Consider the following 16,864-nt stretch of genomic DNA (forward strand, 5'->3'; position numbering starts at 1 on the left):
ACATCTATTATTTCTTTACTCAAGAATAGAACCATCTTGTGATAATATGAATTCCTGAACCTAAAGGTCTAAAACTTGTAACCACAAGTTTTGTTTGGTCACACAGTGGTTTCGTTTGTTTTTATTTTAAAATTTAAGCTACCATTTAAAAAGTTTGGGTGGGGGGGGGGGGAGGCTCCTTTAAGCCTGGCCTGAACTGTCACTTTGATTACTAATGGACATTGTATAGTTAACAAAATTTCCCTATAATCAAAAAGCCAAAATTACCGCTTTATCTTCTTTAACCGCAAACCCCAGGAAGCCTAGCTTTTGGGAAGATGAGTGAAATCCTTCTCACCTGGAAGTAACACAAGAAACATCTTCTCTCTCTTTCTTCCCATCACGAAGTGGTACCAGCTGCTAAGTTAGGACAGCAGCTTCATAACATGGATGGCGAAAAGGGGGCACTGTAACCAACCTAAAAGAGTGACCTCACGGGGGTCCCGTCATGAATTCCTGCCTGTGCAGGCCACGAAGGCCAAAGGAACCGTCCTTCCCGGACCACTCGAAAGCTAACCTTGTCAACTATCTGTGCCTGCTTTCTCCCCCCTTCATGTAATCTTCTTACATTCCTCCTGAACTCTGAAATGTATAAAAGAAACTGCAAAACTGTATTCTCTGGGACATTTGAGATCTTGCTTCCTGGCCATTGTCATCTGGCTCAAATAAGTTGTTATAAAAATTCTTTATAGGTTTGGACATTCTTACATTGACAGAAACAAAAAGATTCCAGGTCGCTCCTCCACATCTAATACAATTTGACAACTAGTTCCAAAATGAAAAATTTTTTTTAAATTTATTTTAACACTAACAACCAAAGACGTCATTATGCAGCATAAGCTATCAAACTGTAAGCTACTCTTCCTGAGATCACCTGAGAGGAAGGGTCACAAAGAAACTCTGGCACACGTGGGGCAGGGTGACAGGTGTCCTTGCTCGCGGAGGGAGCCCTGGCCCACCTCAGGAGAGAGCGCAGAAGCAGACGGGAGATGGCAGGGCAGGCGAAACCTGGTGTCTACCAGCTAGGCTTTGGGCATTTCATGGGAGGTGCCTCCTTCCTGATGGGGAATCCTCAGGTTCGTGATTGAGTACTCTGAGTCCAAGGATAAAAATTTCTTTTGTAAGTAGTATCTACCCCAAGCCTTGGTATAGCAACATACAAGTGCCCTGATTGGGTGAGACGGACTTAATTAACTATTATCAAGTTATAAAGCAGCGGTTCTCAACCGCTGGGGTCGAACGACCAAAACACAGGGAGAACCGCTGTTATAAAGGCTCTCCCCGGAGTTCAACTTTGTTCCCTTTGTGGAGAGCTAAGCACTGTCCTATGCGCACCAGGTGAGTTAGAAAGGCAGGATTTCATCCCTGGCCTCCGATGCTGCTCCAGTTCAACAAGACTATGGCGGAGGCAGAAGCCAGGTGCATCTGGTCCACTTGAAATCTACATGATTGGACATCAGGCTTAATCTGAACCTTAGCTGGCCACGGTGGAGGGGGGAGGTCGGTATCAGGGTGGAGGCACTGAGCATCCTTGCAGGGAGAGGCTCTATTCAGCCAAAGGTGAAACTGAGGAGGACGCCCTCAGCCATGGGGTAGTTCCACTGAATTCTGAAGTTTTCTTGTCACTTTTGGTGGTTTTTATTGGGCCACTTTCTCCTGGGGTATCACTGAAACAGTATGTTCTGACAACATGAGTCAACTTGCAACACATAACTGAAGGCTAACAGACTTGTACCAACTTGGGAAGTGCGGAGGGCAAGGAAAGGTCGAAGAAGCTTTATGAGAAAAGTGGAGCCTGCCCTGGATTGGCGAGATAAGCAGATGGTTAGAAAGCATTCCAGGAGCACCCAGACGCAAGGTGCCAGGCAGCGCGTAACACTCGGGCTGCAGTAAATGCGGTCCACTGATCATCGTACTGGAGGGGGCCCCAGAAAGCCTCTTTGGGGGTACCATGAAGAGCTCCTCAGCACCCATTACTTTACAGTGCAGGATGTAAGATGAGGCTGATGTAACCTGATCATAATGCAGCAGTTTGAAATTAGGTGCAAATTATCTGTTTGATACGTACGCAGGTGACAGGCTTTTAGCAATTTAAAAGGCCTGGTGGGTTTCTGCGTGGATGGTTCAGCCCGACTGCCTGGCGGCTTTCCCTCAGAGCTGCGATGACATCTAAATAGCCAGTTAGCCCCGATTCAGACAGCGCCCCCTGGCTCTCTCCCAGGGCGACCTGAAACACAGGACACACTCCTCGGCCAAGCTGCGCCCTTCAGGACCAGCTGCCAGACTGCTGTGCTTCCCCTCCTCCAGTGGTACCAGACCAGATGCTGGGGCACTCAGGGCCCTGGGTGCCCTCCCCAGGGCAAAGGTCAGAGCCCAGTGCCCGCCTGCAGTAGTGAGAAGTGGTAACCCTTTAGTCACCGATCCTTCCCTCAGGGCCTGGGTCCCTTCCCTCTCCCACCCATCGGGTCTGGGTAGGCCCGGAGAAGACATTGAATATGCGATTTATTTTTTCTCAAATCCGTACATCTGAGTTCCCTGTGTTCTGAGTTCTCTGTGTAATGGCCTGGAAATTTAAACGAAAGGGAACTTACTCTTGCTTCATCCTTGACACTAGGAACTTAATGTCTAGGCAGGCCAAGATGGCTGCAGCCCTTTCCTCACGGAGCACACCAGTTCCAGACTCCTCCCTGGCCCAGCACTTGGGAAGACGTCACCAGTCTGTCTGCGTTATGACTCCGGAAGAAATCTGTCTGCTGTCCCCGTGTGAGAGAGGAAGAAAGAAGAAAAAGCCTGGCTGGGTGAGAGGGAGTCGAGCTCCAGTGATCTCAGCCAGCAAGAAGAGAAGGCCTGATTCCAGAATTCAAAATCCTGGTGTGTTCTTTAAATTGCTCTGCTTGTGAAATTCAGAGGCACAGCCCCAAGACGTCTGCTGGGATATTTCCAATTTTGGCAGATTTTCTGCCAGGTAACATTACCCAAACTTGTTTTTAAATAGAAAGAATCTTGACATGTGTAACGCCAAGAGGGACAGAAATAGGAGCCGCGATGGTGGCCCTGAGGCAGTGCATCCTCCGTGTTCTCTCTGGAAAGCAGAGTCACGTCTCCGAGTGTGGGAAACGAGCAGTCGGCCGGCTCTGCAGCCTGACGGACAGGAGGGCAGGACCCCGCATAGCTCCTGAAGAGAAGCAAAAATGTGCTCCCTCCAAAAATAAACAGGGGCAGGACTGACTGTGAGTGAAGAGTGGGGAGCACATGACTAGTGGTTGCAGTCCTAAAATACCAGCTTTCTACCAAAAGGACCCTGTGACAGGCAGAGAGCGGGAAATTCAGGAAACAGCCTCTTTATATGGTCTCATCCGAATGGGCCAGGATTCAACCAACTGGAATTACCAAGTCACAGGGAGCCTGTAGGGCCAGACTTGTTTCTGATCTTTATATGGTTTCCCCAGATTCTTAAGATGCCAAAATAGAAAAGATGCTGCAGTGCCAAAAAAGGAGCCTTTTGAGTTTAGAAACTTCTCACACATTCTCACAAGTCCCAGAGAAACCCCACAATATGAATCAGTCCAAAAGCCAAACTGCAACCTGTTTCAAAAAGACCAATCCAAACACTTGCAGACATTCCCAGCAGGAGAGACATCTGCGTAAGCAAGATCCACTGCACATTTCACACCTACCCATCTTCTAGGAGCAAACAGTTCCCATGTTCAAAACTTGATTACTGGCTAAAAACGAATTTCCCTTCCTCTCTCCAGCAACTGGAAAGAAGATCCAAAAAAGCTGTTCTTATATGCTTGATGAGAGAGGAGACTGACAGTAACATGTGCACATGTATAGCTTGGTTGGTTGGAATGTCGTCCTGATACACCAAGGTTGCAAGTTCAATCCTCACTAAGGGCACATGCAGTATTCAACCAATGAATGCATGGATGGGTGGAACTACAAATTGATGTTTCTCTCTCTCTCTCTAAAATCAATAAATAAATCAGCCTGACCTGCGGTGGCGCAGTGAATAGAGTGTTGACCTGGGAGGCTGAGGACCCAGGTTTGAAAACCCAAGGTCTCTGGCTTGAGCGTAGGGGTCCGGCCTGAGCACAGGGTCACCAACTTGAGCATGGGATCATCGACATGATTCCATGGTCACTGGCTTGCGCCCAAAGGTCTCTGGCTTGAGCGTAGGGGTCCGGCCTGAGCACAGGGTCACCAACTTGAGCATGGGATCATCGACATGATTCCACGGTCACTGGCTTGCACCCAAAGGTCGCTGGCTTGAAGCCCAAGGTCGCTGGCTTGAGCAAGGGGTCACTGGTTTGGCGGGAGCCTCCTGGTCAAGGCACATACGAAAAGCGATCAATGAATAATTAAAGTGACATAACTACAAGTTGATGCTTCATCTCTCTCTCTCTGTCTTCTTCCCTCTCTCTCCTCTTTCTCTCTTGCTAAAAAATAAAGTAAGATCAATAAATAAATTTTAAAAATGTGCATACACTCCAGTGCTGACACTTATTCCTCAAACCCGCTGGGCATGCACACTTCCATCTCTGCCAACTGCTCTTCCTTCCCCAACCCTGGGTCTGACAACTATTTCATTCTAGACCTGAGTTTCCCCTCATGCAGTGAAGGTTATGAAAGGTAATGGACCGTCTAAGAAGCCCTGTGAGTAAACATAGCTCTTTCAAGCTGAAATGGACATATCAAAACAAAAAATCTGATCATCAATAGATGCTAAAGGCGTTAGGTGCAAGACTGACTGATGGGAAACTGGACATCGCATGGTGCCAAAAAATCATCCCATAGTTACATGCCAGTTGCGCGGGGGTGGGGTGGGGGGAGTTCCTCAACAGCAGAGATACTACCGCCTCCCTAGCTCAGCGATGAAACTGAGCAGCACCACCAGCGGGACCCGAGGTGCTGCCACTGAAGCATGCAGCACCACCAGGAAAACCCTGCCACAGACGCTCCCCCGGAAATCTATCCAAGCCTTCCAATCCGATTTCCAGCTTCCTGGAAGTAAGTTGAAGGAGACGAGGAAGAAGGAACCAGACAAGTTCAGCATGGGGGAAACTCTGTAGAACAACTGGGCCAAACGCTTCAAAAAGTCCACACCACTAAAAAGGTGTGAGAAGATGGGGTAGGGGACTACTCTAAATTGACACAAGAGAAACTTAATGGAGTGGTTCTTGATTGGATCCTGGTTTGAAAAAAAACAGCTATAAAAGACATTTTGGAAACAACTGGGGAAAATGAATTATCGACTGGGTAACAGATGATATTAAGGAATTGTTAATATTATTAGGTGTGGAAAAATAGATTTCTAGGAGAATGTTCCTATTTTTTAGAGATACATGCTAAAGCATTTAAGTGACTTGCCATGTTTGTTTCAAAATAATTCAGCAAAAAATTATATATAAAACACAAATGCAGCCTGACCAGGCGGTGGCGCAGTGGATAGAGCGTCGAACTGGGACGCAGAGGACCCAGGTTCGAGACCCCGGGGTCGCCAGCTTGAGCACGAACTCATTTGATTTGAGCAGAAGCCCACCAGCTTGAGCCCAGGGTCGCTGGCTCCAGCAAGGGGTTACTTGGTCTGCTGAAGGCCCGCGGTCAAGGCACATATGAGAGGGCAATCGATGAACAACTAAGGTGTTGCAATGCGCAATGAAAAAAAACTGATGATTGATGCTTCTCATCTCTCTCTGTCCCTGTCTGTCCCTCTCTCTGACTCACTCTCTACCTCTGTAAAAAAAAAAAAAACAACAACAAAAAAAACACAAATGCATTATTTTTAAATATTTTATAAATTATCATTTAAACGAATATAGCAAAAATGTTGATAACAGTATCTATGGAGGATATGTTCAGCAAGACAGGAGGACCAGAAAGTAGCCTAGTCTAATCCCTATCTATTTATTGAGACAAGCGGACAAAGGGGTTAGGGCAAAGTCTGGGCTAAATAGTGATGCCCCAAATAAACTACCCAGCTTGAGCACTGAGCAGACTGCCAGGCTGAGCTCAGCACACACCTCTGCACCCGGAAAGTAGCTGTGACCTACTGCACAGCACAAGTCTTCTCCTCACACCAACAGGGCAGCAACTTTAAAAAGTAAGAGACCAAATGGGAAGGGAGAAGTGAGTTTGCCAGGGAGAAGGAAAGGGGAAAAGCTACAGTTTTGAAGGAAGGAGAGGGAGGTCAAGGTGTGAGAGGGAAGAGAGGACAGGGGAGGTCAGGGTAGAGGGAGAAGAGGGACAGTCCTGGGTCCAAATTCTAGAATTGTCACTTTCTAGCTGTGCGGCCTTAGCTAGTCACTTTACTAGGCCCTCTTTTCCCCAAGTGTAAAATGAGATTGGCCATGAGTTACTGTAAACACTGGAGACAATCTCTGGTGCACAGCCAACACTTAATAAGTGATGATGATATGACTACTATGTTATGTATCAGAAATAATAACAGTAATAAAATGAAGGCTTTGAGGAAAAAATCTTAATAAAGAGATAATGGGAAATTTTTGTTAGAAAACACCGTAGAGCCTTTTACTTGGGACTGCCTTATACAAGTTCCATCCCCGGGTCCACCTCTTACCTCTCCCAGCTTCCCTGGAGAGAGGGAAAGGCTTTACAGCAGCCTGGACCTCGGGGAGGAAACCACAGCGGCCACTTGCTGGGATGTTGGTGCAATGCACAGAACCACAGTGCCCGAGGCTTACTCTGGTGGTGTCACACTCCCCAAATAGCCCCACACAACCTGTAATAAAAAGCCCCTTATCCCATCGCTCAATACACAGTCGTCAAACTGCCCACTTGAAATGACTCATGGGATAGGCTTCCAGCAGTTTGTTAAGGAGGCTGATCCAAAGAGAACAGATTTCTGCCCCCAAAATCGTTCTTACTATTCACCCTGGATTTTCCTCCCTTCTATGGCATTCTCTTAATCTCAGTTATATCCGATTGGGTCACCCTAAATCAGCTCTCCCCTCTTCCTGGGTCGATACCTCCCAGACACTTATAAAGAAATGTCCTGTTCTCCCATACTTTTTGCAGTTCAGCCAAAATAGACATTCCTCTCAACTTTCATCATTAATCAAAATCTATAGGTTTTTGTCATTCTCCAAACTCCTTTCAGTTTGTTCAGATCCATCCAGCACGTACGGAGCCAGAAATGCGCACGATGTCGAGAGTGGAAATTCCCAGCGCTCCGCGAAGCGAGCCGTCCTGGCACCTGCCACTCCGCAGGAGCACAGTCTAGACTTGCCACCTCGACCAAATCCAGACTGGAGTGACTTGGAGCAAGTTGAGAGCTGAGGAGCAAGCTGACACCTTGACGCTTTAAGAAACCTGATCTCTCACAAGTCTCCGTAAGGGTGAGGATGGAAAAGTGGAGGAAACTAGAGAGTGGTATTAAACCACGCGCCGGCAGCCCCCACCTTACGAGCCCCGGCGGGGAGGCCCGGCTGGGCTCCCCAGGCTGCTCACAGGGTCCCTCACCGCAGCCCCTCCTCATGCAGCCTCGGCTGTGGGAGCGAGAGAAGACACTTCAAGCACACAGCAGGGTCATGGCTGGCGAGTTAGCACTCACTTCACTCTATCCCCATGACAACGTTTCAAGTGACCCCAGTAAACCTAAAGTTTTTTTTAACTTCTCAAACTATTTGCCATATTTCTAGATTTCACAAACTGTCAGTATTTCAACAAACTTTGGAGGGTTGGCTGTGGTTGGCAGCACAGAGTTAACAGTTTTTAATTTTGTTAAGAATGGTTTTATAGAACCACCATTTCTTCTGTTTGTCATTTCATTTAAGGGGGACATTTTCCATCTCACCAAATTAGGAAGGACATAAACCAGGATGATCCTTTAGGCCTTGCTGGTTGGCTCAGTGGAGAGAGTGTCGGCCCAGCATGCAGATGTCCCAGGTCCAGTCCCCAGTCAGGTACACATGAGAAGTAACCATTTGCTCTTCTCCCCCTTCTCCCTCTCTTCTCCTCTTGCAGCCAGTGGATTGATTGGTTTGAGCATCGGCGTCAGGTGATGAGGGCAGCTCGGTTGGTCCAAGCATTGGCCTCAGGCACTGAGGATAGCTCAGTTGATTAGCTCAGTTGATTCAAGCATCGTCCCCAGACAGGGGTTGCCAGGTGGATCCTAGTCAGGGTGCATGCAGGAATCTGTCTCACTATCCCCCCTCCTCTTTTAACAATGAAATGAAAAAAGAAAATTAAAAAAGAATAATCCTTTAGGTAGCGATGGTATCTACCCCCAGGTCCGAGCCTGGCCAGCCCCTCCCTTAGGAGATTTTCAGTCAGCCAGCCTCTGTTCCACTGTAACCAAGCGTGACCTAAAGACGGCGATCAAAAGTGCTGTGATCAAAAATGCTGATGTGTCCAAGGAGGTGCAAGAGGACTCAGTAGAACGGGCTACCCAGGTGCTAGAGAAATATAAGATAGAGAAGGACAATACAGCCCATATTAAGGAAGGGTTTGACAAGAAGTACAACCCTGCCTGGCACTGTATGGTGGGAGGAACTTCAGCAGTTACTGACACATGGAACCAAACACTTCACCTACTTCTACCTGAGCAAGTGGCCATTCTTCTGTTCAGAGCTGGTTAAAAACATGGACCGCGCCATACACCCAGTGATCCATCCACAACCAGGACTGCAGCCCAGATTCCTAATGCCAGAGACTAAATCTGCAGCCTTACCGAAAGGAACACCTTGATCTTGAGCCTTTATTGTGTTGTTTTATACAGGCATTCTCTGCACTCGTTTGCTGTGATGATAAAACAATTAGCAAGAAAAAAAACATGATCCTTTAAATTAAATAAATTTAGTGAATGAAAAACTTACTGCATTGTTCTTGGTTTTCTCATTTTGGTAAAAACTTCCTCGGAGACTAGTGTTAAAGCATGCTGTGCTCCCTTTTCCTCAACTCTCTTCCTACCCTTTCTCAAACAAGAAGGGCTGAAGGCCACTCTGCTGCTCCCAGGTGACAACGGCCTGACACAGAAGGCATAAGATGGGCACAATCTGTAACATGTGCTCCTCAGCCGAGGCTACACAGGAAGACTCCCTGCCCTTGCAAAGGACACTGTCATCTCTCCACCCTAGAGGCCTTCCTAGATGAACGTGTCAGCGCAGCATCTGCATGGACAGGTGCTTCACCCTGGAGGCTGTCTCCCGGTTCTCGGGGCCTCTTCATAGCCATGCTTCAGGCCTTACTTGCAAGCACACCACGGTCAGAACACCTTCTCGTGCAATAGCTAACGTACCTGACTACCTGGCAGTTACCCCAAGAGAAAATCGACACAATCTGTTTCTACAACCACCATTCTTATTCCTTCCTTGCCAACAGTCCCACTGGGAAAAATTCACAGTGTATTCTGAAAAGGTCCAAAAGCAATGGGCTGCTTCTCGATCCAAGGATGTAGGAGCAGTTTGCATTCAACTAACCTCCACACAGGTAACAATGATAAGTGCTGGACAAAACGATGGGCAATGATTTGAAGGCACTGGAGGGCAAAGAAAAGTAGGCAGAAACAGGGAGGGATTTGATCCTTAAAGAAAAGAATTGTACTGGGTAAAAATTCACATTTAAGTGGATTTTCCTTGTGAGTACAATCACCAGTCTGGGCCGCAACTGAGCAGCTAGAATTCAAGCAGAAAGCTGCAGTTTTACTGGTCTGAAGACAAATTTTGGGGTTGCCAGAGACACTGAAAATAGAGAGGAAGAAACCCTAGGAGGAGAGAGTCCCAAATGTGCATACTCCCCCAAAGCCTTTATTTAATCCCTGAACTGCACATGCATGGAGGAGACTCCACGAAACCCAGTGAAAAGCAGCTATTGATGGGCAAAAAGGAAAAAAATAAATAAAAAGTAGAGATTTCAGCTGCTTCCCACTGCAAGGGAAACAGTGATTGGAGTCAGTTCCACAGAGACAGAATGCCTGGCCCACACCTCGGGTTCACCACAGAACAGAAGAGCCACACCTGGGCAGTCAATTCCACAGAGACAGAATGCCTGGCCCACACCTCGGGTTCACCACAGAACAGAAGAGCCACACCTGGGCAGTCAATTCCACAGAGACAGAATGCCTGGCCCACACCTTGGGTTCACCACGGAACAAAAGAGCCACGCCTGGGCAGTAAAGGCCATGCTCCAGGACTAGGGGCATCTGCTCTGAAACTAAGGGCAAAGCCCAAACAGACCTGCCCCAACAAAGCCTACACCCGACTGCTTGCTAGTTCAAGGTAATATAAAAATAATTAAACTGCCTACTAAACAAAAAACAACACTTTTCAAAGGCAGTAATATAATCCAGAGTTTCCACCATGCATTATCCACACTGTCCTCAGTACAAAAAAAATTGCTAAACATGTGAAGAAACATGAAAATGTGACTCACAGTCAAAAAAGTAAATAAATAAAAAATAAAAATTGACCCCAAGATGATCCAGATATTGGAATTAACAGACAAGAGTTTTAAAGCAGCTACTATAAAAATGTTCAAGGATTTAAAAGAAAATAAGACTCGTGCCTGACAGGTGCTGGCGCAGTGGATAAAGCATCAACCTGGAATGCTGAAGCCTCCAGTCTGAAACCCCAAGGTCTCTGGCACTGAGCGCAGGCTCATCAGTGCAGGGTCGCTGGCTTGAGCCAGGGAATTGTCCACACGATCCCAAAGCTTGCTAGCTTCAGCCCAGAGGTCACTGGCACAACAAGCTCACGGTTGCTGGCTTGAGCAAGGGGTCACTGGCTCAGCTAGAGCTCCCCAGTCAAGGCACAAATGAGAAACAATCAATGAACAACTAAAGTGAAGCAATTAAGAGTTGATGCTTCTCGTCTCTCTCCCTTCCTGTGTGTCTGTCTCTGTCTCTCTAGCAATAACAACAACAACAACAACAAAAACTGTACTAAGAAATGCCAAGAAAAGTTCTTCAAGCTAAAGAGAAATAACACCAGATGGAAACTTGGGTCTAGAGGATGAAAGGAAGAACAACAGAAATGGTAGACATGTGATAAGTGAGTGAATATAAAAGACTACCTCTTCTTTCTTTTCATTTCTCTACATGACAACTGTTTAAAGTGAAACGGCAAATGGTATTGTGGGGTTTAGAACATGTAGTTTTAAAATATATGACATCACTAGCACAAAAGATGAGAAGGGACAAATGGGACTTACACTGCCACAAGAATCTCACATTTCATGCGAAGTGGTCTAATAATGCTATGTGGCCAGTGAGAAGAATGCATATTCTAACCCTGACAGCAACCACTAAACCAACAGCATAAAAAGCTATCCTAACAAGCCAAGGTAAAATGGAATATAAAAGTAATCAGCTAAACCCAGTGACATAATTCTCTATTATGCTGAGTAAAGACATGCGACCAGGAAGTTTTCAGTCTATCACCCGTGACATTCAACATTAGTTAGTACCTTTTTCCCATAAAGTATCATTACTGAAAGAATATTTTACTACCATTCTGCTCCTCCTCAGTAAGTATCGACATGCTACATGATGAGAAGAAACTTAGCCTAGCTAATGATTTCAGTGAGGCTTTGTGATCACAACCTTACAGTCCTAAGCCCACTCCATCTCCTGGCCCCTCCTAAACCCCGGCTTGCCCACAGGGACTTCTCGGCTCTTGCAAGTTCTCTCAGAGAGAGCTTTCTCATTCTTTAAAACCCACATGCAAACCAGGGCCCCAGAAAGCATTCCAGCTTTACCTCTCAAAGTTCTGTAGAGCACTGGCTTTCAACATTTTTACACTTGGGGACAGGTGAAAATAGTATTTCAGGGACCGCTAAGGCGGAAATCACCCTGAGCATGCGCAAATTTGACTAAGACTATTGGCTCTATAATCTTCATAGAATATCAGGGTGGTTAACTCTTTCACGGACCGGCACGAAATTTCTGGTGGTTGGTCTACAGATCAGCAGTTAAAAAACACTGCTCTGGGTCATTCCTCTTCCAAATTATTACAGAACACTTCCTTTGAAACTCAAACTGTTCAGCTATATCCCCCTCTTTCCTTCTTCATCCCTGTCACTAACAATCGCCTGAGGACAGACTGATCAAAAATTGGGGCATTCCTGCTCCACCACTAGTCCCATCATTCCTTAAGCCTTTAAATGCCAATGACTTTGTTACTTTTTTAAACTTGTTATAACCTGAAACTGCTCCATCTCTGAAATATCCAGGTCCCTCCTTCCCTCCTTATCTAAGGAGTTCCTTCTTGGTTTCACTTCCTTCCCTATCAACCCAGCTCACTTTCAAGGACCCCATACCTCACTTCCTTACCTTTTACCACATTTCCCCCCAAAGTCCCCCAACCTGGGTCAAGCCAACCATATGCCTCCACTGTGTCAATGCCCAACCTACTGAGGGGTGTTGGAGAAAACGCACAAAAGTGCAAATTAAGGATTAACAAGCTCATGTTTTCTGCCTTCTCTCATCTGGGCCCGACCTGATCTCCCTGCTTCCGGTCTCCCCTTTCTCCAGCCTATACTCCACTCCTGCATGGGCCCCTGGGAGTCACAGGGAGTCTGGGGTAGGGAGGGGACGCTAGGTCTCAGTCAGGAGGCACTTCTCTGCACGCATCTCTGGGACAGTGCCTCACAGGATCTCCAACAGCATCAAGGCTCTAGTAACTTAGCTGTGGTCTTTTCTCACTACAAATAACTATTTACTTTCGTATCTCATTGTGAAGTCATCATTTTGAATCCTTTTTCTTGAAGACGGCCTCTAAGTTATATAAGTTTCAGGCCTCACAAAACCTGGCTCCATCCCTGTCCAGTTACTGCCAAAGTGTTCTTTCTAAAATGCATGTCTGATATCTCTTCCCTGTTTAAACCCCCCCCCCACACACACACACACGCACTGAAGGTCACGAAGGATCCGTGTGCCACCCAAAGGAATCAGAAGTCCTTCCTACATGTTCTTCTTAGAGACCCCAGGATATGTGCTGATGACTTCCACATCTGTTATCACTAGTTTTCAGCTCTCTCTCTTAAGCTCCAGACCAAATGTTCAACTGTTTACTTGACAGACCTCACTGAAAAACCTAAAGGCAACTCAAATTCAACATGTCCCAAACTGAAACAATTATCTCTCCTTGCTCCCTGACTCAACTCTTAAATTCTAGCGTCAACAATCTCATTATCTCTCCAGCCTGTTCACCACACATGCAGTCAACCGCAGGCTCTCCTTCCCTGTCACCACCAGCCGCCCATCTGAAGTATTACCGCACCTTCCCCGTCCCCCCTTAAAAATGGCTCTGGCACCCACTGTGCTCTTCGCCCCTCTGCCAGGCTTTCGTTCAGTTTCCCAAGTAAGGTACATAAGCCACTGTGCACGCGAATGGGAGGTGGCACGTGGATATGACTTCTAAAAAACAGCCATGCATGTATTTTAATGTGTATTAGGAAAACTATTACTATCACAAATTGTAATTTCATCAATAAAGTTTCTCTTTAAAAATAATGTATTTAGCCTGACCAGGCGGTGGCTCAGTGGATGGAGCATCGGACTGGGATGCAGAGGACCCAGGTTCGAGACCCCGAGGTCGCCAGCTTGAGCGCGGGCTCATCTGGCTTGAGCAAAGCTCACCAGCTTGGACCCAAGGTCATTGGCTTGAGCAAGGGGTTACTCAGTCTTCTGTAGCCCCATGGTCAAGGCACATATGAGAAAGCAATCAATGAACAACTAAGGTGTCACAATGAAAAACTGACGATTGATGCTTCTCATCTCTCTCCGTTCCTGTCTGTTATCCCTATCTGTCCCTCTCTCTGTCAAATAATAAAAAATAAAAAAATAATGTATTTAAATACAAAATGGGAGTTGAATTAAACAAAAATATTAACAATAATTCAAGTGGTATGTAGATACCCCAAACTGAAAAACCGGTTTGGGAATGCCTGGAGTTCATGTTCCAACATCTCTCAGGACTCAGGACTCCTCCAACTGCCTCCTGCTAGTCTCCCTGGCAACACCTCTCCCAGGCTCAACCATCAGCCACATAGCTGCTAGATTGGTCTTCCTACAACAAAGTCAATCATGTAATTCTCTGCTTTAAAATCTCTGTGGGCTCTCTACAGCATACAAAATAACCCCTGATTCCTCCACTTGGAACACAGGCCTATGATCCTAATACAGTAAATTGTTTACCATGCCCTGAAAACACTGGGCCCCTATACAGTGGCATGCCTTGGAACAGGCTTTTACCGCTATTCTTCTCCCTCCTTCACAAATTCCTACTCATTCATTTCAACTCGCCTCAAGGGTCCCCTCCTTCAGGAAGCCTTCCTTAAGTCTCAGGCAGGGTCAGTTGCTCCTTCTGTGTTCCCATTCTGACACTACTTAAGTATAAATTATTGTCAAGAGTTATATGAGCCTGACTGGGCGGTGGCGCAGAGGATAGAGAGTTGGACTGGGATGCGGAAGACCCAGGTTCGAGACTCTGAGGTCGCCAGCTTGAGCGCGGGCTCATCTGGTTTGAGCAAGGCTCACCAGCTTGGACCCAAGGTCGCTGGCTGGAGCAAGGCATTATTTGGTCTGCTGAAGGCCCACGGTCAAGGCACATATGAGAAAGCAATCAATGAACAATTAAAGTGTTGCAACGCGCAATGAAAAACTAATGATTGATGCTTCTCATCTCTCCGTTCCTGTCTGTCTATCCCTCTCTCTGACTCTCTGACTCTGTTAAAAAAAAAAAAAAAAAAAGAGTTATATGATTCATTTTTATGTACTGAATTGGAAAGTGTGTATTACATTTAGGATGAATGAATGAATGAATGAATGAATGAAATTCTACTTATAAATGTGTTAAAAAATATACATGAATGGATGGGCGAAAAGGAGTATGGGGGGATCAAGTTCTCTGTTATCACTGGTGGAGAGAAAAACAAGAAGAGATATAGAAAAAAGAGAAAGGAGAGGAAAAGGGAAAAATAGAAGAAGGCTCAGTGGGAGAGGAAAAGGCAAAGAGACAAGAGATCTGGGAAGGAGACAGGCTTCCTACATTCAGTGATGAGTGCATGCACGTCATAATCTATTCATTGAACCCTTCCACAGTAGTAACTGAGAACTGGCCTAGTAGGTGGTACTGTGCTGGCACACACAGAGCCTGCTCTGCTTCCCAGACGAGGACCTCTATTGCTAAATCCAACTGACCTGCTCCAGAGGAAGGGTCTCGCATTCCTGGATGCTCTTGGCAGCAGCAAACACCCTCGACCCCTGAGTCCTTGGCATGCTCTCGTATCTTGGTTTAGGACACCACAGGTGCCTGGTTTTCCCTTCTCCCCTCTGGCCACTCCTTTGAAATCTTCTTTTGTGAGCTGTTCTTTGGCTGTGTTCCTTAAACACAGGTGCTCCTCAGGTTCTGTCCAAGGTCTCTTCTCTTCGTATTCAAAAAACTCTCCTTGCAGACAGAGCTGGGCTTCCACTTGCCACCTCAGTACTAACGGCTTCCCAATCTTTAGCTCCAGCTCAAAGCCCAGTCCAACGAGTCATACATGTTAAAGCCTCCTGGACATCTCCAGTTAGTAGTATCACGGGCACCTCAAACTTATCCACCCTGAAATGCACACATCAGCCCCCGTGCCTGTTCCTCATTCACAGACCGAGTGCTGACTGAGGGGCTACAGAGTGCCAGGGAGCAGGGCAAGCACTTCTAGAGCTTGTGATTAGTGAGAGACATGGATCTAACTAATTACACAAACATAGTTACAGTCTGTTGATGGGGTGACACAGAAAAAGTAAAAAACAAAGAGAAAAGCTACGAGAGAGAATAATAAGGGGGCCTAATTTAAAAGAGAACATAATTTTCTCTTTTAATAGAGGGAGTGATATTCAAGTTGAACCCAAAGAAAAAGTAGGAGTCAGCCCAGAAAAGAGTAATGGTGACTATTCTAGGGAACTATTCTATTCTACTCTACTCTACTCTATTCTATTCTACTCTACTATATTCTATTCTATTCTATTCTATTCTACTCTACTCTATTCTATTCTATTCTATTCTATTCTATTCTATTCTAATCTACTCTACTCTACTCTACTCTATTCTATTCTACTCTACTCTACTCTACTCTACTCTACTCTATTCTAATCTACTCTACTCTATTCTATTCTACTCTACTCTACTCTACTCTACTCTACTCTACCCTATTCTATTCTACTCTATTCTATTCTATTCTATTCTACTCTACTCTATTCTATTCTACTCTATGGAATTACAGTATCTTAAGGAACTAGAAGAAGTAGAGAATTGTGTAGCAAAATAAAGAGTCCCTGAGGCTGTGACAGAGGAAGCAGATGGAAATGAGTTTGGAGATGTAGGCAAAGCCAAAATGACACAGGATCGAAGTAAGAATTTGGGTTTTTATTCACCTAAGAACCATGGGTATCCATGAAAGGGTTTGAGTGTGAAACAAATGATGTACATTTTTATAAGACTGCTCTAGCTAAACTGCAGGAGGGCAGGAACATAAAATGTGAGATCAGTTAGGAGTCAAGCCAGTTTCCAATATTACAGTGGGATCTGACCCATTTCATGTGGAATGGGTCATAAGCAGATAGGTCCTGTAGTTACTAATCACATGTGTGTTCTTCTAATGCAAATTAAGGATGCCAAGAAGTCTAAGGTGGGGGTTTTCATAGTTCTTGAGGCACTGCAATAAGCCATCAAGCACAAACTAGACTGGTATCATTGATTAGTTTACACATATTTTTATTATGCATCTAGCATTTACTTGGAATTAGCAGAATCTAGATAACTTAGTCTCCTCCTCATTTTCTCCCCATGGGCCCATACAACAAAATTATGTAAATCACCTGACC

General features: G+C 45.8%; 1 protein-coding gene and 1 pseudogene across 1 annotated transcript in view; one reads left to right on the top strand and one right to left on the bottom strand.

Moving 5' to 3' along the window:
- Nucleotides 1-16,864, bottom strand: part of IFT43 (intraflagellar transport 43) — a 92,725-nt gene that overhangs the window by 64,023 nt on the left and 11,838 nt on the right. The window lies entirely within an intron of this gene.
- On the top strand, nucleotides 7,205-8,639 carry LOC136375813 (dynein light chain 1, cytoplasmic-like; annotated as a pseudogene).

Source organism: Saccopteryx leptura, chromosome 6 (assembly GCF_036850995.1).
Source record: "Saccopteryx leptura isolate mSacLep1 chromosome 6, mSacLep1_pri_phased_curated, whole genome shotgun sequence".
NCBI classification, from domain to species: domain Eukaryota; kingdom Metazoa; phylum Chordata; class Mammalia; order Chiroptera; family Emballonuridae; genus Saccopteryx; species Saccopteryx leptura.